General features: G+C 36.0%; 1 non-coding gene across 1 annotated transcript; it reads left to right on the forward strand.

The window, feature by feature from the left end:
- Positions 1-10932: 10932 nt before the first annotated feature.
- On the forward strand, positions 10933-11039 carry LOC114424872. Its single transcript, XR_003669162.1, has one exon. It is a non-coding gene; the product is annotated as a small nucleolar RNA R71 (small nucleolar RNA).
- The last annotated feature ends 11589 nt before the right edge of the window (positions 11040-22628 follow it).

Genomic DNA, 22628 nt, shown 5'->3' on the forward strand with positions numbered 1-22628 from the left:
GCACCGACACCTTGACACACGAATTTGTTTTGCCCCAGATATCAAAATCGGGCTCGCATGATGAAAAGACAATGTTGAGACACAACCTTAAGCTACTTTGAACCTGGGCCCATGAAAATAATCCCCATCCTTTCCCCCAGAGAAGAGGACACAAAATCTCCTCAAGGGAGAGCGAAAAACGAATGCTAAAACCCGAATTCCCAATCAAAGATCGGAAAAGGAAGTAATGAAAAGAAAGAAAAGAAAAGGAAAAGAAGGATTCCCGATCGAAGATCAGAAGAAAGTAAAAAGAAAAAGATCGAAGGAAAAACATAATAATTCCTGATCAATACAGGAAACCAGGAAAGAGAACGAAAGATCTTCTGACCAGATAAATTTTCAGCTGGGCAAATGGCTGCCGGCAAAGGAAAACCCATTTTTGAAGTAGTTCTTCCTTTGGGATTGCCATTCAAGGTCGCTCCCGACTGGCAGTATCCCGCCCCACATAAACAAAGAGGAAAAGACTGAAACATCCAGCTTCCTCTCCAAAAGCACTACCCTCGGGAAAATCCTATTGATCCGTGATCGTGCGTGTGATCTTTTGGTTCGATAGGAAATCATGTGCAAAATAAAGTCATGGTGCAGCTATGGTTTGGAATTAGGGTAAAACACTTACCTATGTGAGTTTTTATACACTATGAGTGATTTTATTCCCAGTTTTAGTTTGACCTGACATTTCCCCTCCACCATCGAGTCTGGAGCCCCACGAATTGATTGCCTAGCGCTGTTCGTCTATCCTCCACCATTAAATCTTATCCAGAGCCCCATGAATTGATTGCCTAGCCCTGTTCATGCGTCCTCCACCATCAAGTCCGGAGACCCACGAATTGATTGCCTAGCACTATTCGTGTATCCTCCACCATCCTATTCGGAGCCCCATGAATTGATTGCCTAGCGTTGTTCATGCGTCCTCCGTTATCAAGCGCGGACCCTCCGGTGACTGGGAAATATGGTTTTGGTTATTTTCCCGATTGGTTCCTTCGCCAAACATGTGTATATGTGTATATTATGTTATTGGTGTTTTTTGTTGTTTGTGTTTTTTTTGTGTTGTGCAGAGAAAGAAGAAGGAGAGACGGAAGTCGTCATAGACTAATCACGGAAAGGGCGAAGACGGACGAAATCAGTGTTTTATCTTTGCTTTCCTCTTATCTCCTATAAAAGGTAAGTAAAGAGGGGCAACTGTCATACCCTAATTTCGTCCGGGGACCATTGTTTGATGGCATGCAACCTTTGTTTGACCGCTTCGAGGTACTTGGCACCCTTTGTTGCACAATACGTGAAGTTCCGAGACATGCCAGAAATCAAAAGGAAGCATCGTTACGCAATCCATGAAATTCCGTAACATGCCGGAAATCTAAAGCAAGTATTGTTACGCAATCCGTGAGTTTCCGTAACATTCTGAAAGCTAAAAAGGAGTAATTACATGACCCGTAAGGTTTCATAACCTTACGGAAAGAAAACAAGTATCGTTACGAAATTCGTAAAGTTTCGTAACGTTACAAAAAAAGAATCACCAAAAAAAGTAAAGGGGGTGTATTTAGTAAAAAGGGGTGCAAATAGCAATCAAGCCCACTTGGGCCTTCCAGGATGTTCCTCCAGAAGGCGGTTGCTTCTGGAGGAAGCAACCTGGCTCGCCTGGGCGAGCTGGGTGGCAAGCTCCTCCCCTATTTTCCTATAAATAGAGGGAGGAGTGAAGAAGAAAAGGGTTCAGCCCTTCTGGTACTTCGTAATCACTTAAAATTAGTGAGGAAAATTGTTTCCGTGAAGAAAATCCAAGCCTAGGCGCTTCCGTAACGTTTCTGTGGGTGATTTCGCGAAGATTTTCAACCGCTCTTTGTCGTTCGTCGTTCGTTCTTCGTCATTCTTCGGTCTTCAACCGGTAAGTTCCCGAAATCGAACTTTTCAATTCAGCCTATGTACCCTTGGTGGTCCCCATTTGCTTCGCGTACTTTTATTCTCTTTTCATTTACTTTCCGTACCCCCTTTTGACGTACTTTAGTCATTTACTTAAGTCATTTTCTCGCCTAATCAAAAAATAAAATAAATTTCCACCGATCATTTGATTTGTAATATCGGTTAATTTCTGTTAAAATGAAATCTGATCGTTCGGTCATGCCGTAACCACGTTGGAAACCAAAAAGAGGTAAAATAATAATATAATAATCAAAAAATATCTTTTAGTAAAATAAACCCAAAAAAATCAATCGGACATTTCACTTTGGGATTTCTCTTTCTTAAATTGAATTGATTAATAACTAAAGTGAAACTAAGGCTAAAATCAACTCGCAAAGTCAAGCTCGTCCGCAAAAAAATCACTAAAAAGGATTTTAAGGATCGATACCTCAGTTTTTCTCACCAAGTAAAATGGATCATTTTAAGGTCCAACGCCTTAAAAGGACCTCCTTCCAAGTAAAAAGAATCGCTTGATTTGCTCTTTGGAAAGAACTACGTATGTCTGATTTCCTCTTCGATGGAGGGTACGTAGGAGCAAGAGCCCCGCTTTTGTCGACCTCAAAAATAAAAAAGAAATAAAAGTTTAGATACACAATTTCACACAATTCAAATTTAAGGTTGTTGTCCTTTGGGACAAACGTGAGAGGTGCTAATACCTTCCTCAAACGTAAATACAACTCCCGAATTTGGAATATTCTTTATGACCGGTTTCCTTCGGTTTTTTTGACGTTTTCCACAAATAAATGTTGGTGGCGACTCCACGCATTTTCCTTCTTTGGAAGACACTCCCGTGAGCCTCGCCTCGGTTGCCCGCAAAAGGGTAGGTTGCGACACTCTTGTTTTCAATGGTGAGGGTTATCACTTTTGGAAAACCTGTATGCAAATCTTTATAGAAGCAATAGATTTAAATATATGGGAAGCCATTGAAATTGGTTCCTTCATTCCTACAATGGTAGTGGGAAATGAAACTATAGAAAAACCTAGAGAAGAATAGGATGATGGTTTTAGATTTTTTTGTGAAGAGATTCAATAAATTTCTGAGAAACAAAGGAAATCAAAGGAGATCAAATATCAATCCAAAGAAGAAAGGAGAAGATTCCTCCTTAGTCCCAAAATGCTATGAATGCAATCAACCTAGGCACTTGAGATTCAATTGTTGTGTCTTTAAAGGAAGAATGGAAAAATCTGACAAGAGAAAAAGAAAGCATACATCACTTGGGAAGATAATGACATGGATTCTTCAAGTGATTCAGAAAATGAAATCATAAATCTGGGTCTCATGGCCAAAGACTATGAAAGCAAAGAACAGGTAATGTCTTCTAACTATGACTTATCTATTTCTTTTGATGAACTCCATGATGCATTCAATGGTTTGCATAAAGAATTTGTTAAACATGAAAATGCAGTAACTAGGAAGTGATCCTAGGTCGTTTCCCAACGAGCAATGACAAACCAAATGTTCATAATATACTTGCGCAGTAACAGTAACGATTAGGGAGGGTTGTTTGTTTTGTGATTAAAGAGCAGAACAAGTAAACTGGAATATGAAACTACTAATATTAAAATCGGGTTGTTTCCTCTGATTCAGAAGCCATTCTCTTATCCTGGGTTATGGAGAATTCGTCCCTAACAGTCAACCACTTAATCCAACCCTATTTCAATTTACTAAGCGAAAATCAACTTAGGGTTGTCAATATGTGGTTAGGCACCACATACACCAGTTAGCCCTTCGTCCATTAAGCATGAACGCAAGTTAGGCTCAGAGGCAATTAATCGAACACGAAGCGTGCACTGATTAATGTTCACGAATTTGGGATAACTAGTGAAGGGAAAACTGCCAAGAAACCACATTACAAACGAAACCTCAAAGAGAGTTGGGCTTCGTCCTCAAAAGGAAACAACACCAGAAAAACTAGCCTTCCATAGATTCAAACAGAAAACGCAAATGAAACATGAAGCAGAAACGTAAATGAACAGAAACGTAAATGAACAGAAATGTAAATGAAACAGAAACGTAAATGAAAGTAGAAGAAGAAGCAAGAACGAAATTGTAATTAGAAGCAGAAAACGGAAAATTGCATTAAGAACGAAAACAGTAGAAATCTAAAACAAAAACTCTGAATAATAAAATAGCATAACAGAATGGCCTTGCACGAATCCCAAGGCTGCTATTTAAAAAGAGTCACTCAAAGTCACTGGGCCCTATTACAATACTCTGGCCCAAAACGAAATAAACACTGAACAACATAAAATAAAATTGCGAAATTTCCTAATTAGAAATTAACTAAGGTAAGCGCTGCTTTATTTGCCCTCTTCAAGTCCATAACCAAAATCCGGATTAAGCCCAATGTTTCATTAATTCCTGAAATTAGATTAAAAACATCAAATTAGCTAAATGAGCCCAAATATTAAAACTGCCTGATTAATTGACAATTAAGACCAATTAGTAATTAAAATGGTGCAAAAAGGGTTTAGAAAATAGAAGAAAATGATGGCACATCAAAACCCCCCATACTTAGCCTTTTGCACTCCTGGGCAAAATGAAACAAAGAACAAAATCCAAGGATATCAAAGAGAGACAAACAAAAACATTCACATATTTCTCAATGAACATCAAGGAATGAAAGGAATGGGTAACATCTAACATAAGGAGATCCAAAAAGTCAAGACATTCATGAAAATCATCCAAGCAACCCAATCATGGCAAAATAGTTAATCAGCTCAAGAATGAAAAGTGATAAAGCCTCACAAGATATACACTCTATCTCTCAAGTGTCTAGGCTACTATTTACCCTCAAAGCACCCATGAAAACAAACACCACATAAACTTGGCAAGATTCTAAAATTGACAATCAACCCATAAACACAAGCACATGAGGATCAAAAGGTCTTTCAAGGTTGTAATGGGGCCAAGGACAAGGTATGGAAAAATATGGAATAAGTGGCTGAATCCCAAAGGAATAGAGGAGCAATGGGGAATAAGTGCATATTAAGAAAACATAAGAAAATAAAAAGAAGTAAAGATAAAATTTAAACATAAAGAGTAGAACCAAGAGTCTCATCATTCTTTTGTCATTTATTATCTTATTCACACAACTTTACTGCTTTTCTTTTTCTTTTTCGATTTTTTTTTTGTACTCTATAGCCTTTGAGATACAGCATCAAATTCAGCATGTCCAACCTTTAACCAATATGCAATGTACATCAAGTATGGCCCAAAATACATCATGAAGCATAGCCAACAAAACAAGTTATCCAATGAAACAAAAATCCCCCCCCCCCCCACACTTATTCCCAAAACAATTCCAAAGCTCCAAAATTCCTTAAGGATATGGTGATATCATGGTTTTTCATTTAAGGCTTGTAGTGAGCTTCAAAACAAGGAAAGGGAAACAAGGCTCAAAAGGGCTATCAAAGGAATTAATTCAAGGTAAGTCCATTTGGCTAGAAGCTTATAAGAACAAAATTGCCTCAATCATTTCCAAATATGCATGTGAATTAGGAAGCATCAACAAGAATCAAGCCAAGGCTATTGTGCAAGCAATCAATGGGGCACACACCAAATGATTATGATGATGGATGGCTCAAATTCTCACAAAGGTAAACTCATCACTTTCAAATTGAGCTTTCAAAACTATCATGACATGTAGAGGAGAATCAAGGATTTCAAGTCACAAAATGTCAAGAACTTTTATTTTCAAAACAATTACCCATTTCTTGAACATATCCTATAATTCAAAGAAAAACATGCAAAGTCATACATGCACACAAAATTGACCCAAAATTTTATACTAAAAATCCGACGAAACTAACAAAATTAACAAATTAACACAACTAACAAATTAACAAAACCAACAAAACTAGCAAAACCAAAGAACACTTCCCCCCCCCCCATACTTAAACAACACATTGTCCTCAATGTAGCACAATTAAAAGATTAAAACAGTTAAACCATCAAATAGAATTGGACAAGTGTAATAAAAGCAAAGAAGGAGATAGGAAAAGAAGAACTCCCTAAGTCATGGTGGAGGAAGAGTAGGGTGGAGTAAGGAAGTCTCTTCCACCACTACGTCCACTAAAGAAGGGTTCGTGAGGAATGGCTTAAGTCGATGTCCGTTGACCTTGAAGCTCTTTCTTTGTGGAGTCGCTTTTGATCTCAACTGTACCATAAGGAAAAACATTAGTAACAACAAAAGGACCAATCCACTTAGACCTCAACTTATCACTCGTGAGTCCAAGCCTAGAATTATACAATAGCACTTTTTGCCCAACCATGAAGTCCTTCTTAACTATCATGCTATCATGGAACTTCTTGGTCTTTTCTTTGTAGAACTTGGCATTCTCGTAGGCTTCTAGGCGGATTTCATCTAACTCACTCAATTGCAACTTTCTTTCCTCACCAACTTGATCCATAGAGAAGTTGCAAGTCTTCACTGCCCAGTATGCTTTGTGCTCAATTTCCACTAGAAGATGACATGCCTTTCCAAAGACAACCCGATAAGGAGACATTCCTATGGGTGCTTTGTAGGCAGTCCGATGTGCCCAGAGAGCATCATCAAGCCTGGTACTCCAATCTTTCCTGCTTGGCTGCACAATCTTCTCTAAAATTCTCTTGATTTCCTGGTTAGAAATTTCTGCCTATCAATTGGTCTGGGGGTGGTATGGTGTGGATACCCTGTGTACCACCGCGTACTTTTTAAGCAGGGCATGCATTGTTCTGTTGCAAAAATGGGTTCCTTGATCACTAACAATTGCTTCAGGTACTCCAAACCTGCAAAACAGATTAGACCTGACAAAGTCTGTAACAACTTTAGCATCATTAGTTCTAGTGGGCTTGGCTTCCACCCATTTTGAAACATAGTCAACTGCAAGGAGAATGTAAACATAACCAAAAGAGACAGGAAAAGGGCCCATGAAATCTATACCCCAGACATCAAACACCTCACAGAATAGCATAGGTTGCTGAGGCATTTGTTGTCGCCATGTAAGTGTATTTCCTGCTCTCTAACACTGCTCACAAGTGCTGCAGATCTTCCACGCATCTTTAAAGATGGTGGGACAATAAAAACCACAATCAAGCACTTTGCGAGCTGTCCTTTGAACACCCAGATGACCTCCCGGGGCGGAAGAATGACAGAACTGCAGGACTGAGTCAGTCTCATGATCTGGAATGCATCGTCTAATTACCTGATCACTGCACAATTTCCACAAGTAGGGGTCATCCCAAATAAAATGCTTAGCATCACTTTTAATTTTATCTTTTTGGGCCCTAGATGCTAAGGGAGGAAAAATAGAGGCAACTAAATAATTGACAATGTTAGCAAACCAGGGAGTAGAAAGAGAGTCAGAAATACTATACAGTATATACAAATGATCATCTGGGAAATCATCCCGAATGGGTGAATCCACATCTGATACACGTTCGATCCGACTCAAATGATCAGCAACTAGATTTTGTGCTCCGCTCCTATCACGGATCTCCAAGTCAAACTCTTGGAGCCAGAGCATCCATCGAATCAACCTAGGCTTAGAATCAGCCTTCTTCAACAAGTACTTTAGAGCTGCATGGTCAGTATAAACAATAATGCGGGTACCAAGCAAATAAGATCGAAAATTTTCAAGAGCAAAAACTATGGCTAGAAGCTCTTTCTCAATAGTAGTATAATTCGCTTGGGCAGCATCTAAAGTCCTAGAAGCATAATATATCACCCTGGGCAATTTATCAATTTTCTGAGCAAGGACAGCCCCCAATGCATACATCACACATAAGCTCAAAAGGGGTTGTCCAATCGGGTGCCTGAATGATGGGGGTGGTAGTCAGCGCTCTTTTGAGGCAATCAAAAGCCTCTTTGCATCTGTCATTAAAGTCAAACTCCACCTCCTTTTGCAACAAGTTGGACAGTGGAAGGGCTACTTTGCTAAAATCCCTTATAAAGCGCCTGTAGAATCTTGCATGACCAAGAAAAGATCGCACCTCTCGCACACAAGAGGGGTAAGGCAATTGTGAAATAACAGAAATAATGTGGCCTAAAACTATACCTTGCTCAACCATAAAATGACATTTTTCAAAATTTAGAACAAGGTTAGTTTCAATGCATCTATTCAAAACTTTTTCCAAAACTATCCAAACAACCATCAAAAGAGGATCCATACACAGTGAAATCATCCATGAACACCTCTATGCAATTTTCTAAGAAGTCACTGAAAATACTAATCATGCACCGCTGGAAGGTACCAGGGGCATTGCACAGGCCGAAAGGCATCCTCCTATAGGCAAAAGTGTCGAAGGGGCAGGTGAATGTGGTCTTTTCCTGATCCTCAGGAGCAATAGTAATTTGCATATAACCAGAAAAACCATCAAGGAAACAGTAGTGAGATTTACCTGCCAGGCGCTCAAGCATCTGGTCAATGAATGGCAGGGGAAAATGGTCCTTTTTGGTAACCTGGTTCAGCCGCCTATAGTCAATGCAGACTCTCTAACTGTTCTGCACCCGAGTAGGAATTAGCTCCTCCTTCTCATTTTTTATCACTGTGAGGCCGATCTTCTTCGAGACTACTTGGACGGGACTCACCCATTGGCTGTCGGAGATAGGATAAATGATTCCAGCTTGCAAAAGCTTGGTTATCTCCTTCTTCACTACATCAAGAATCACCGGGTTGAGTCTTCTCTATGGCTATCTTACTGGTTTAGCTCCATCCTCTAAATTTATTCGATGCATACATGTGGATGGGCTAATACCAGGAATGTCCGCCAGGGTCCAGCCTATAGCCTTCTTATGCTTCTTGAGAACAGACAACAACTTCTTCTCTTGCTCATCAGCAAGGGAGGCAGATATAATCACTGGAAAACTCTTGCTATCATCCAAGTAAGCGTATTTTAAATTTGATGGTAGAGGCTTCAATTCTGGTGTGGTCGGCTGGATAGTGGTAGAAAGAGATGGTTTCTTAGCCTTTACCTCATAAAGAAAGTCAGAGGTATGTGTACTTCCTGAAACATGGTTAGTCCTATCTGACTCTATAAAATCAATCTCGAGAGGTAAAACACCACCACCAGACATGCAATGAATATCACTCTCAGATTCACTCTTAGCATCAAATTCAGACATATGATCAAGTACAATTTCAAACTCAATGCATGAAGAGTGAGAGGCATGCAAATTAGAGTAAAGATCAGTCATGTATTCATCAACAACATGGTCAATAATTTCAGCATGAAATATAGAAAGATCTTCAGATGGGTATTTCATAGCATCCAGAATATTAAAATGAACAGTTATATCACCAAACTCCATGGATAGTGTGCCTGCATAAACATCTATCTTAGTTCTAGCAGTTTTCATAAAGGGTTTGCCTAGAATGATGGGAACTGATCCTTGAGAAAATCCATCCTCCATATTCAAAATATAAAAATCAATAGGGAAAATCAGTTCACCAACTCTAACTAAGACATCTTCTATGAAACCAACAGGATAGGCAACACTTCTATTAGCTAAATGAATTACCACATTAGTTGACTGCAAGGGACCTAGAGATAAAGAATTAAAAATAGACAGAGGCATAACACTAACAGAAGCTCCTAAATCTAGCATGGCATTGTCAAACTTACTATTCCCTATAATACAAGGTATGCTGAATGTACCTGGATCTTTGCATTTTTCAGGAATTTGAGGAACAGATTTACCAATCAATGCGGAGGCCTTTCTGCCCATGCTAATTCGTTCACTTCCTTTAAGCTTCCTTTTATTAGTCCACAACTCCTTTAAGAATTTGGCATATCTTGGAATTTGCTTTATTGCATCTAGCAGAGGTATGTTTACCTCTACTTTTCTGAATGTTTCCAAGATCTCTTTCTCTGCCTCTTCCATTTTTTTGTTGGAAACTGCTCTTGGAGGGAATGGAAGAGGAGGGATGTGCTACTTCTGCAAATCAGAATTACCAGTGGAAGATTCACCTGCACAGAAATTGTTAGGTAAATTTTTGTCATTACCTTTTTCTGGGTTAGAGTGAAGTTGGGCAGGTTCATTTGCAGATGAGGAAGGTGCTACGGGTTGAGGTCCTTGACACTGCTTTCCCGACCTCAATGAAATGGCACTGACATTTTTGGGATTTTGGACAACTTGAAAAGGCAGCTTGTCAGAATTCTAGGACTGTTGTTGATTCAATTGTGTAGCCAATTGTCCCATCTGATTGGTTAAGCTCTGAATGGAGGCTCTGGTCTCTTGTTGAAACTGCATGTTCTGCATAGTCATTTGCCTCACAAGTTCTTCGAGGGAAGGTTGTGGAGGGGTCTCAACTGTTCGTTGTTTCTGGGGCTGTTGCTGTTGTTGGATTGGTGGAGAAATGTATGGTCTGCTTGGGCCAGCAGCATTTTGGAAGGAAGGAATAGGCTGCTGTTGTTGTTGCTGAGGGCTAGACCATCTGAGATTAGCGTGATTCCTCCATCCAGGGTTGTATCTACTGCTGGAGAGGTCATAATTGTTCTGCTGTGGTTGATTTTGCTGCTGAGATTGAGGAGGTCTATTGTAAATATTAGCAGCATAAGCTTCGGGTTGCTCAATTGCTCCAGGTTGCTACATGGAAGGATAAAGGTCTATATGGTGGTCAGCAGAGGAGCACAAACCACAGACCCTTGCAACATGTACAGATTTCTGGTTCAAGGCCAGCTGGGTTACCAAGTTAACTAATGCATCCAATTTGCCTTCAAGTTTCTTAGTTTCAGATGATGCAGCTGAGTTTGTAGCTACCTCATGCACTCCTCTAATGACTATAGCATCATTTCTGGCGCTAAACTGCTGGGAGTTGGAAGCCATCTTCTCAATTAAATTTCTGGCTTCAGCAGGAGTCATGTCTCCAAGGGCTCCACCACTGGCAGCATCTATCATACTTCTCTCCATATTACTGAGTCCTTCATAAAAATATTGGAGAAGCAGCTGCTCTGAAATCTGATGGTGAGGGCAACTGGCACATAGTTTTTTAAATCTCTCCCAGTATTCATACAGGCTCTCTCCACTGAGTTGTCTAATACCTGAGATATCCTTCCTAATGGCTGTGGTCCTGGAAGCAGGGAAAATTTTTTCTAAGAATACTCTCTTCAGGTCATCCCAGCTCGTGATGGACCTTGGAGCAAGGTAATATAGCCAGTCCTTTGCCACTCCCTCTAATGAATGAGGAAAAGCCTTCAGAAATATGTGATCCTCTTGGACATCTGGGGGTTTCATGGTGGAGCAGACAATATTAAATTCTTTCAAATGTTTGTGCGGGTCTTCACCTGCAAGGCCATGAAACTTTGGAAGCAAATGGATCAGTCCAGTTTTAAGAACATATGGGACATCCTCATCAGGGTATTGGATGCACAAGCTTTCGTAGGTGAAATCAGGTCCATCCATTTCCCTTAGAGTCCTCTCACGGGGTGGAGGTTGTGCCATGTTCTCAGAATGTTCAAAATTAGAATGCTCAGAATCAGAATGCTCAAAATTACAATGCTCAAAATCAGGATGTTCAAAATCACCAATAACAGAATGCACAGATTCACCAGTAATGGAATGCTCAGAATGATCAAAAGGTATAAAATGATGCCTAACTAATCTATGAAATGTCCTATCTATCTCAGGATCAAAGGGTTGTAAGTCAGATGGATTTCCTCTAGTCATACACTACATTCAGCATGCACAACTAGTTGCTTTGTCATGTAAATAAAGGTGCAGGTTTGAACTACAGCTACCCTCAAATGATATCCAAATGACTTGAAATTTTGTGAGCAACCTTATAAAATGATGATAAGATAGCACAAAAAATTTCAGACAAAAATTCAAAGTCTAGCTATGGAAGCTAAAAATGGTAGGTTAAGAAAAATAAGTGAATAAAACTTGAAAAATAAAAAACTTTTGACAGAATCACTATTTTTGGACGATGGAGACCTCAGCCGGCCTACAGCAAGCTGCCATGGCATAGGAAATTTTTTTCTACCCCAAATACATATATAATAATTGCGATTCTGATAACCGGAACAAAAGTTATGGCCGTTTGAAGTTTCGACAAACACAAAATTTGCTACTTTTTTGGAACTTTCAAATCAGACTAAACTAAAGGCTCTAGCTATTTTTCCCACAAAATATAGATTAAAAGAAGTTACCACAAAAAAATTCAGCCAAAAATAATAACTAGCTACTAAAACAAAAAATCTCAAATAATTCAGCATGAGTGGTCGCTAAATCCGTCGCTACTTGATTTCTACTACTACTCTGTTTTGCCTCGTGACTATTACGAAGGAAGACATAGGTCACATCTTAGACCTCACTCCCATAGAAGAAAAAAGGAAAGAAAGCCTCGAGAGGCTAACATTAACCTCTCATACTTCCATGGGAAGGACATGTAGAGGCTAACTTAGATTGGGAAATAAGGGTAGAGCAACAACTTAAAAAGAAGTCTACTTCAAAATCTTATGGCTCTCACTCTTATCCAAAGAAAGACCAAGGTCAAGGCATCTTAGGGGTGACACCTTCTAAGCCCAAAGATGATAAGGGGGAGACAATAGAAAAGCAAGCCCCTAAGGCTAGTATGCAAGAGAAAACTAGCTCTATAAAGTGCTTTAAATGTCTTGGAAGAGGACACATTACTTCTCAATGCCCCACCACAAAAACCATGATTATGAGGGGCCAAGACATTTAGAGTAGCCAAGATGAGGCTACTACTTCACCTTCCTCTAGTGAAAGTGAAGAAGCAAAAGGGGAAGAATCTAGTGAAGAAATCTACCTCCAAGAAGATGGACAACCATTAGTGGTTAAAGAGAAGTGTAAGGAGGTAAGTGTCTCCTCCAAGAGGTTAGCTAAGAAGGAAACTCATTTTACAATAAAGACAAACATTAAAGAAACTTTCCCTCTTAGACAACCTCCACATTTTCTCTTTTGTAAAAAGACACTTGTTAGCACTGCCACACCTCTTGGGCTTGAGGTTATTCCTCAAGTAAAGGAGTTGTTGGATGAGGGTTTGGTTCGTAAGAGCTTAAATCCTTGTGCTTTGTTGGTGCCCAAAATAGGTATTATTAGGCACCAAATCCCTACAATAAGTGATATGATGAATGTGTTGAGTGTTGCAACCCTCCTTTGTAAAATCAGTCATGCACCCAACGTCTTCATGATTGATGTACATAGGGACTCATTAGGTAGGTTTGTTCTTATTTTTGGTTTTAATACAAACTTAGGTGCTCATATGGGACACCTTAGGTTTGTCGTATTTTTTTGTAGGAATAATCAACATAAAAATACAGAAAAAGGTACGCTTTATTGCATTACTTTCCTTAATTTTTTAAATAGTGATCAAGGGGTTCCCACGGACCCTAAGAGAATAAAGGTCATTCCTGATTGGCCCCCTCCACCAAGTATAAGGGAAATCTGGGGCTTCCATGACTTAACAAACTTTTACAAAAGGTTTGTCCCATATTTTTCTATACTTGTAGCACCACTCATTGAGTTGGTGAGGAACCATGTTCCCTCATGGGAAGATGTTCATGAAAGGGGTTTTCAGACCTTACCCTACTCTAACATACCCAACACCACTAATACATATGTTTTTTTTACAGGTGTCGAGGGAAGGAGCCTAGAGTATGAAGAACCTCGGGATTTGAGGTCAAATCCTTTCCAAGGTGGAGGGGATGATGCAATCCTGCCCCCCAAGGGTATTGGATAGAAGACTCCAAGAGGCTTGGGCCAGAGCTACTAAAGAAGGCCCTAGGGTTCTCATGAACCTTAGGGTAGATTTTTGAGCCCATGGGTCAAGGTTGGATCCATTCTTCTTTGTAAATGTTAGAATTGGTTTTTCCTTCTTTTGGGCCTTGTATTTTGGCCATTCTAGTAGTATAGGGTTTTAGCCTTGTATTTCAGGGCATTTTGAGTAGTCTTTGTAATAGGGATTTTTTTTATATTTTCATGTATTTTGGCATGGGGGTGAGCTTAGCTATTATAGGGGGGTGTATAGCTAAGCTCTAGCTTCTTTAGGAATCTTCTCAAGGAAGCTTCTCAAGGAGGTGAGCTTAGTTATTAGAGGGGTGTGTGTAGCTAAGCTCTAGCTTCTCAAGGAAGTTTTCTCAAAGAAGCTTCTCAAGGAAGTTTTCTCAAGAAAGCTTCTCAAGGAAGCTACCTAGTCTATAAATAGAAGCATGTGTAATACTTGTTGTAACTTTGATGAATGAGAGTCTTGTGAGACACAACTCAAAGTTCAACTTTTCTCCCTTTTCCTTCATTCAATTTCGTGCTCCCCCCTCTCTCTTTCTCTCCCTCTTTCTTTTCCTCCATTGAAGCATCCTCTCCAAGCTTCTTATCCAAGGCTCATCTTGGTGGTAAAGCTCCTTCTTCCATGGCTTATTCCCTAGTGGATGGCGCCTCCTCTCACCTCTTCTCCTTTGTCTTCTGTTGCATCTCGATGGTGGAAAATCACCATTAAAGGACCTCATTGAAGCTCAAAGATACAGCCTCCATAGAAGCCCCACAAGCAAGCTTCCATCATGGGAACATCCCATTTTTTATAACATAAATTAAAAATGACTTTATTTAAAAATCAATAGAGTTTTAGGAAAAGAATGATGTTTTTTTAGTTGAATAAATAAGAAGAAATAGTTTTATTTATTAAAATAATGGTTTTAAGGTAAATAAAAAATATATATGTTCTTAAGAAGTAAAAAGGAGATTTTATTTATTCATTTGATAAGGGGTAAAATAAAGTTTCTTTTTATAAAATAATAAAATAAAATAAAATATAGAGTAAATAATAGACTGAAAATATCCTACTTATAAATAAAGACATATTAGCTCAGTATTATATTTACTATAGGTTTCTATGCTCTCTTTTCCTCTCAAATTCATTTTCTTTTCCCATTGTCCCAAAACTTTCTCTTTTTCCCACATACACTCAAACCTGTCCCAGTAAAACTATGATCCAAGACTCGTTAACTGTTTGATCATCGTGAAATTTGGACAACCGGTTAGAAACTCATTTTCTCACATTCCCACCGTTGGGATTTGTTAAATAATGTTTGCAGTGAGAGAAATGTTCCTCGAACATATCTTTTTTTTCCACATACACCCAAATCTAACTCTGTAAAATTATGATCCCGGACATTTTAACCGTTGGATCATGATGAAATTTGAACACCGGGTTTGCAACTCACTGCCGCACATCCCCATCGTTGGGATGTGTTAAATAATGTCTGTGGTTGAGAAATGTCCCTCACATGGAAACAATGAAATGGAAGCTCAAATCCCTTCTACTTCTCTCTAATGCTTGGAAACCCTAGTAGAGCAACGAGAGGAAAAACTTCAGGAATCTTAGAGAACCACTAGAGATGCTTGTATTAATACCACACTTTACGCGTGAGCCTGCTTAGAGGTAAGGGATGAGTTTATCACAATTGGCTTAAAATGAACATGTTTAGGGATCCTTAGAGGATCAAATTGGGATTTATTTTGGGATAATTACTATATTGTAATTCTACCTTTACGAATATAATTATGAGATTGTTGTGTTTCACGAGCCAATTGATGCCCTGATGTGAATTGGTTGATAAAATTGAGTGCTATGAATCATACAATCACTCAATTGTATGACCCTTTAAGGACGACAAGTTAATGCGCAACGTGTATTATGATGAAATCCACTGTGAGAACCCGACGACTTTAATCACTTTGAGGTGCGACGAGTTTAAATTATTATGATAACAATTGAGGAGTCATGTATTTTGTACACTTCATAGATAAAGTTTGCGTGCTAAAATATTTTCTGGGTTGGACCAGAATCAGGTGGGAAAGGCACTCAAACTCTTTGGAGTATAGGCTTTGGGGTTAAATACACTCGTTTTGAATGTTCCTTGAAGTCTATGTTGATCCCATATTGTTGGAGCATTCTCACAAAACAGAGTGACCCTGACTGATCTCCCTATGATTTTACCTAATGAGAGTGACTTGACTTACCAGTGTGTGGTCTGTCTTGTCATGTACTCATAGGCGTCTGATGAGGTTTTTCACTGACATGGTACCACATTGCATATAGGATTGAGTCTTAGTATATTTGTTGCATAACACTTGTGTATTAATCGATATTGATTGGTTGAGTGATATCGTGTTTTGATTCCTGAGTACGTGAATGATGTGAAAATGTGTGAGCTGTGTAGTGTTGAAATGTGATGTCATGCGATAAGTGGTAAAATGACGTGAGATGTGTTTAATTAAGTTGTATTTCATTTATACGACATGTATATCAATGTTATTTTGTTTATCTCTATTAGTTAGAAATGTGATAACTCACTCCCTGCGTGTTGTTTATGTTTGGATACTATGATGATCTCGAACTTTTTGCTCGTGAGAGAATATGGTTAGGTGGATAGCTATGGAGAACCTCATGCTAGAGTACGCTGGAACACAATGCTTCGGTAGGATGTGACATTGTGACATGGGTTTCTATATTATATGCATAACATTCTGAACATGTTACTTTAATTTGGTGATTAACGTGAATGTGAATGTTTTACCCACGTGAGCTCCTTTATATTTATTAAATAAAATAATTTTAATTAATTCCATATTTTCATGTATAGTGTTATAAATATGTATGTCAGGGTAGAGGGTGTCACATACATAATTTTAAAATTATATCCTATTTAACATTTAAAAACCCATGATTTCCTTATTTTTGAAAGTATATTAGGTAAGTTAATTACATATAAATCCATTTTGGTTTTGTTAAACACATAAGATTCATTAAATTCATTATAATATGATTGATTTATATGGACAAACTCAAGAAAAGACTACCTGGAATCGGACCAATTTCGTTGACCTAGGACGAATTTATAGATAGAGGCCTATAAAAGGTTAAATATGTTTTTGGTCTCTTAACTTTATCTTATTGATATTGCTGTTTCCTAAATTAGTTTTTTAACATATTAATTTTTAAAAAAAAAAATTGTCTCTCATATAGATAAAAACTTCCATAAATTTTGTAACCAAGCTGCAAAAAAAATCAATAAGGAGGAACTAAAAGAACATTTTTTTTTCAAATTGAATGACAAGAAACATGAAACTTAAACTTAGGGGTCCAAACACAAGATGACCCAACTTTAAAATATCAAAAATATATTTATGTCTATTGTAAAATATAAACATATGTCCCACACACAAAAAATGAGACACGTAATTTCATTAAAAATGTTACTACATTTTATTACATATAAAATATTTTCCTACTAAAAAATACATACAGATACAAAATGTTACATGCTCTAAAAATTAAGTGTTGGAGAAAAATATTGTTTTAAAGTTAATGCTTGGACAAGTTGAAATTAGTAATTGGAAAAGGATTTTAAAAAAGCTAACAAGATTAAGTTATTGCCAAACAATTATTTTATCCTTCACATTATTGGTTTATTTTTGGGCCTTCCTCAGTCATGGGCCTAGTGTCGTCTCTCCCCAAAACATCCCTTAGGGTTGGGTTTGCTTGAAGATCTTTAGTGGATGTAGTGAGAAACAAATTGAAGTAGTGGATTAGCAATCACATTTGCATAGGTAGAAAAGCGGCCGAATTGTTCCTCCTAGTCTACCTTCGTTCTTGGTTCAAGGCTCAAAAGGTATCATCTCTTTACTTGAATCTTTATTTAATTTTTTATGGTGAGGGTGTTAGGGAAGTACATTGGGTAGCTTGAGTACATTGATGTTGGGATTATCGTAGAAAAAAAATGGAGGAGATTCTTAAAGACCATGGGGATTTGATTTTGGGATTCAACAATTTTTTGCCAAAGGGATATGAAATCTTACTTCTAGATGAGGGTGAGGATGGGTTTGGAAATGCTTCGAAATATTTGAAGAAGATTCAGGTGACAAAATTCTTAAATTTTAGGTATCTCATATGACATGGGACATTGGGGATGATTTTAGTTGGACATAAAAAGTTGTTAGGTTTGATAATGCCATGGCAATGCATGAAGCAAATACAAGTTAATTAAATTTGATGGTAAAATTAGATGTTACAAAGAAGGATTTGTTGAATATGGTAGGTTTATGTAAGAAAAGAAAACACATTATAATACACACACACACACACTTTCATCTATTTATTGGCTCTTCTTGGTCTGAGTAAAAAAGTCTAAGACGACACTTATTATGCAACAAAGAGAGTATTGGTTTTGTTGTATAAATATAAATTGAACAACTTCATCAAGTCTGATGTGTTTTGTTTAATGCAGGATCGATTTGAAAACAAAGATCATGTTTACAAGTCATTTCTTAATATACTTCTTAAGTTCAAAAATAATGGAGTCACTCTTCATGATACATACCATGAAGTAAGTGTTGTCGATATATATTCATTTCAACATATTAATTTTTTCTTCTTAATTTCCTTTTCATTTTCATTTGCTTTAGTCATATATATTCAACTTCTCTAAACTGCTACACTTTTTGAGGGTCACCATGATCTTGTTCGTGACTTCACTAAGTTTCTGTCATCTGTACATCTAAGGGGAAAATCTACTTAATTTAGAACAAGCAAAAGGTTGTTACAAGTGTCAATAGATCAAAGACTTAACCAACTATGCTAAATTGTGAAAAATCAGCTTGTGAACATGTGAAAACTCAACAACAAATTTGACATAAGTAGCAACTATGTTTGTTTAATGAAATAAAATAACTTAAGATATTTTCCTTTATATAAAATATGTTGGTACCAAAGAACTAAATTATTTAGCGACAAGAATGAGATTTAGCATAAGAATTTATTTAGTTAATATTTTTCAATGCATTTCTCTTATTTTTTTAATGTCTGATTTTTTTCCTTTATTTTTATTGACCTCTCCTTCTTATCCCTTAAGAAAAAGATTCTCCATTTTTTCATCCTTAAATTTTCTTTTTCTATTATTTTTATTACCCTTTCATTTTTTTATTACGTTGACGTTAAGGGAAATATTTTTTTGTTGCTATAAAATCCATAAGTATCATTTACGGAAAACAATTATGTTCGAGCTAAGAATGATCACTATAGCTGACAAAACACTTCTTTCAAGTATTTATCACTTCACATTTTAGTTTCAAATTATTATTATATTCATTTCTTAATAAGCAATATATTAATTTGGTACTATTAAATGATTCATTTAGTTTAGATTTTGTCAATGAATTTCTCACATTTTTTAAAGTCTTTCTTATTTTTTATTTTTCTTTTATTGATTTTTCCTTTTTATCCCTTACGAACAAGATTCTTCATCTTTTCTTCATTAATTTTCTCTCTAGTAGTTTTTTATCCCTTAAAAAATATATTATATATACCTAAATGTGTGGGGAACTATGTATACACACACATATCAATTTATTCATGGTGTTATAGCATAGGATAATGCCAATAAGTTGTAGGCTCGAGTGGAACTCGACTCGATCCTCTTAAATATTTTCTCGTATTCGAGTTTTATGGATAAAAAAATGACAAAGTCTTGTCTTTGATAAGATCTGCAGATCCTTCATAACAATAACATAGTTGCCCCCCACAAATAAAAAGGTATAAGATAGTGAATTCAAACCTCATCATCTCTATTTGGCTAGGCCAAACAAAATATGTGTTTGAATGAAATCTGTGTTACTTAACGCAATTATGAATTTAATATTAAATTAAGTGTTGGGTTGAATTTCAATAACATGTACTAAAATCACTCATTTAGTAAAATGTAGATGCCAAACATTGAAGAATTAAGTCTTAGCTTTAGAAAAAAAATTATCAATAACCTAATAATTGTGAATTACAATATCAATAAATTTATGTTCCTCTATCACCTTTATAAATTAATTATAAAAATTATTTTTAATGAGATCATTCTTATGGGTTATTCATCAGCAACGGTATTTTTAAGAATTTTTCGTTAATTTGAATGTTTTTAGAGATTTTTCTTAACCTTTTTATCTCTTTCGATCTATCATTTTCATATTTATTTCGACACTGAATGTTAATATTTTTTAAAATAAATTATTCATAGTTAAAAATAACATTGTTTCAAAATACACATTTATTGTTTATCATAAATCTAAAATATAATTTATATGTTCAAAACTATTTATCAATTATGAATTTTAATTATAATATAATATATTATGATTATTTATCTATTATAAATTTCAGTTGTGTGTAATGATATTTTATTGAATTAAATAATTTGTAAGAATTTATAAAATATGTTTTTTTTATTATAGTCTTTTAATGTTTTTTATTTAGTGTCTAATTTTTTTTGTTTTAGTCCTTGCTACCAGCAAGAAAGTCAGCCGCTCACTGAGTTGTTATGCCATCAATTAGTTTGACATGTGTAATTTTAATTGGCAAGTTATCTTTTTAATTCTTCATTTGTTCAAAACCGTTGATGATGCCAAACTACTTTATGAGAGATTTAAAATCAAAATTAACAAAAAATCCCATTTGTTGTCAGGATGTGTGACTAGGTAATGGCTTATAAATGTCATTGTTATAACAATCATTAATATTATTAGTTGACAATATGGATTAAAACAAAATCAAAATTAAAGGTACTAAATAAAAAATATAAAAATATTGGTTTATTGTAAATTTAAAATATTATCTGATAAGCAAAAATCAAAACAAATTCTTAAGGAAATAAAATTAAGAAAAAACCTAATTTAGAAGTATCAAAATATTTTTTTATAGAAATATATTTGTGTCATTTCATGCAAAATAAGTGCAGAAATACATAGAGGGAATAGAATGACTTGATCAAAGATTTGAGAGCTAGCTAGCATACAAGATTGACCCCCTTGTGAGAGAATGAACAACAAAATTTGTAGGCCTCTTTAGAAAACTTACCTCTTATATTAAATTTAAAATATTTTGATAAATTACATTATTAATTAATAAATTTATTTTAAAATTTGATAGTTATCATAAAGCCACATGCATATGTTTTATTCCAATCTTATTTTTTGAACATTTAATTTTTAACTTTATGAAATATATGTTTTAATTCAAATTCCAAATTAATTTTATTTTACAACTAGCTAGTTCATAATTTCGTTTCTCAATTATCTCAAACAACTACTTTTTATCTTTGATTGGCCTCTTTAGAAAACTTACCACTGATATTAAATTTAAAATATTTTGATAAATTACATTATTAATTAATAAATTTATTTTAAAATTTGATAGTTATCAACTATTTTTCTTAAAGGTAATTAATATTTTATTATTGCATTGAATGAGTAGTATTATTTTTCATCAAAAACACTTTTTTTGACATGTCTTTGACTATTTATTATAAAGGTACAGTAATAGAAACAATTATTAATATTCTAGATATTATTCATGTATATCTAAACTTGTTTAATTTTTTCAATATAATTTTATATCTTAATTAATAGATGTTTTAAATTCTTTTTAAATTTTTCATTCTAGAAATAAATTCAATCCGTGAATCTCAACCAACATTATGTTGGTTCAAGTGAAACAGATTTTAGATCCATTAACCAGCATCTCAGATTCGAGTTTTGCATATACAAGAATAGAGTGAATAGGCAATTTAGTCCCTGAGATTGTACCCATTTTGCATATTAGTCCCTAACTTAATATTAAATTCAAAATAGTCCTTATCTTTGCATAAGTGTTGCAAAATAGTCCTTCCGTTAAGTTTTAAAGTAACGCCGTTAGTGAGGTCAATTTTAGTGCCACGTGGTCTATCCACGTGACACTAAAGGATGACGTGGCATGACACGTGGACGTGTCTGATGCCACGTCATTTGATGATAACAAAACGAGTAAATAGGTAATTTAGTCCCTGACTTTGTACCCCTGTTGCATATTAGTCCCTAACTTAATGAAAAATTCAAAACAGTCCCTATCTTTTGCATAAGTGTTGCAAAATAGTCCCTAACTTAAAAGATGCCAGAAATCATGCTTAAAGTGTCCATGCATTGCAAAGGTTGTGCCTAGCACGATTTCTGGCAGCGCAGATTCCTCCTTGGATTCCTTGTCATCTTTTGATTCCTCTGGTTTTTTCTCTTCTTCTTTCTTTTCTTCTTCATTTGCTTTTTTCTCATCCACTTTGTTTTCCTCTGGTTTTTTCTCTTCCTATTCAAAACACAAAAAAAAATCAGAATCCAAAATGATACATTGATGGTAATTGAAGTAAAAAAAAAAAGAGGAAAAGAGAATGGTTATGCAGACCTCGCCCATTGGTGTTGATAGCTACAGAGATAAGGTTGTTGCTGTGGATTTTTGGTTCTTTTTATTTGTGTAAGTGTGTGTGAGTTCATTTTCGTATATATGTCTCAATTGGTTCAAAATCATCAAATTTGAAGAAGTCACTCATTCTATCATCATCAAATGACGTGACACTAAAATTGACCTTACTAACAACATTACTTTAAAATTTAACGGAAGGACTATTTTGCAATACTTATGTAAAAGATAGGGACTATTTTGAATTTTTCATTAAGTTAGGGATTAATATGCAACAGGGGTACAAAGTCAGGGACTAAATTGTCTATTTACTCGTTTTGTTATCATCAAATGACGTGACATCAGACACGTCCACGTGTCATGCCACGTCATCCTTTAGTGCCACGTGGATAGTCCACGTGGCACTAAAATTGACCTCACTAACGGCG

Source organism: Glycine soja, chromosome 8 (genome assembly GCF_004193775.1).
Source record: "Glycine soja cultivar W05 chromosome 8, ASM419377v2, whole genome shotgun sequence".
NCBI lineage: Eukaryota > Viridiplantae > Streptophyta > Magnoliopsida > Fabales > Fabaceae > Glycine > Glycine soja.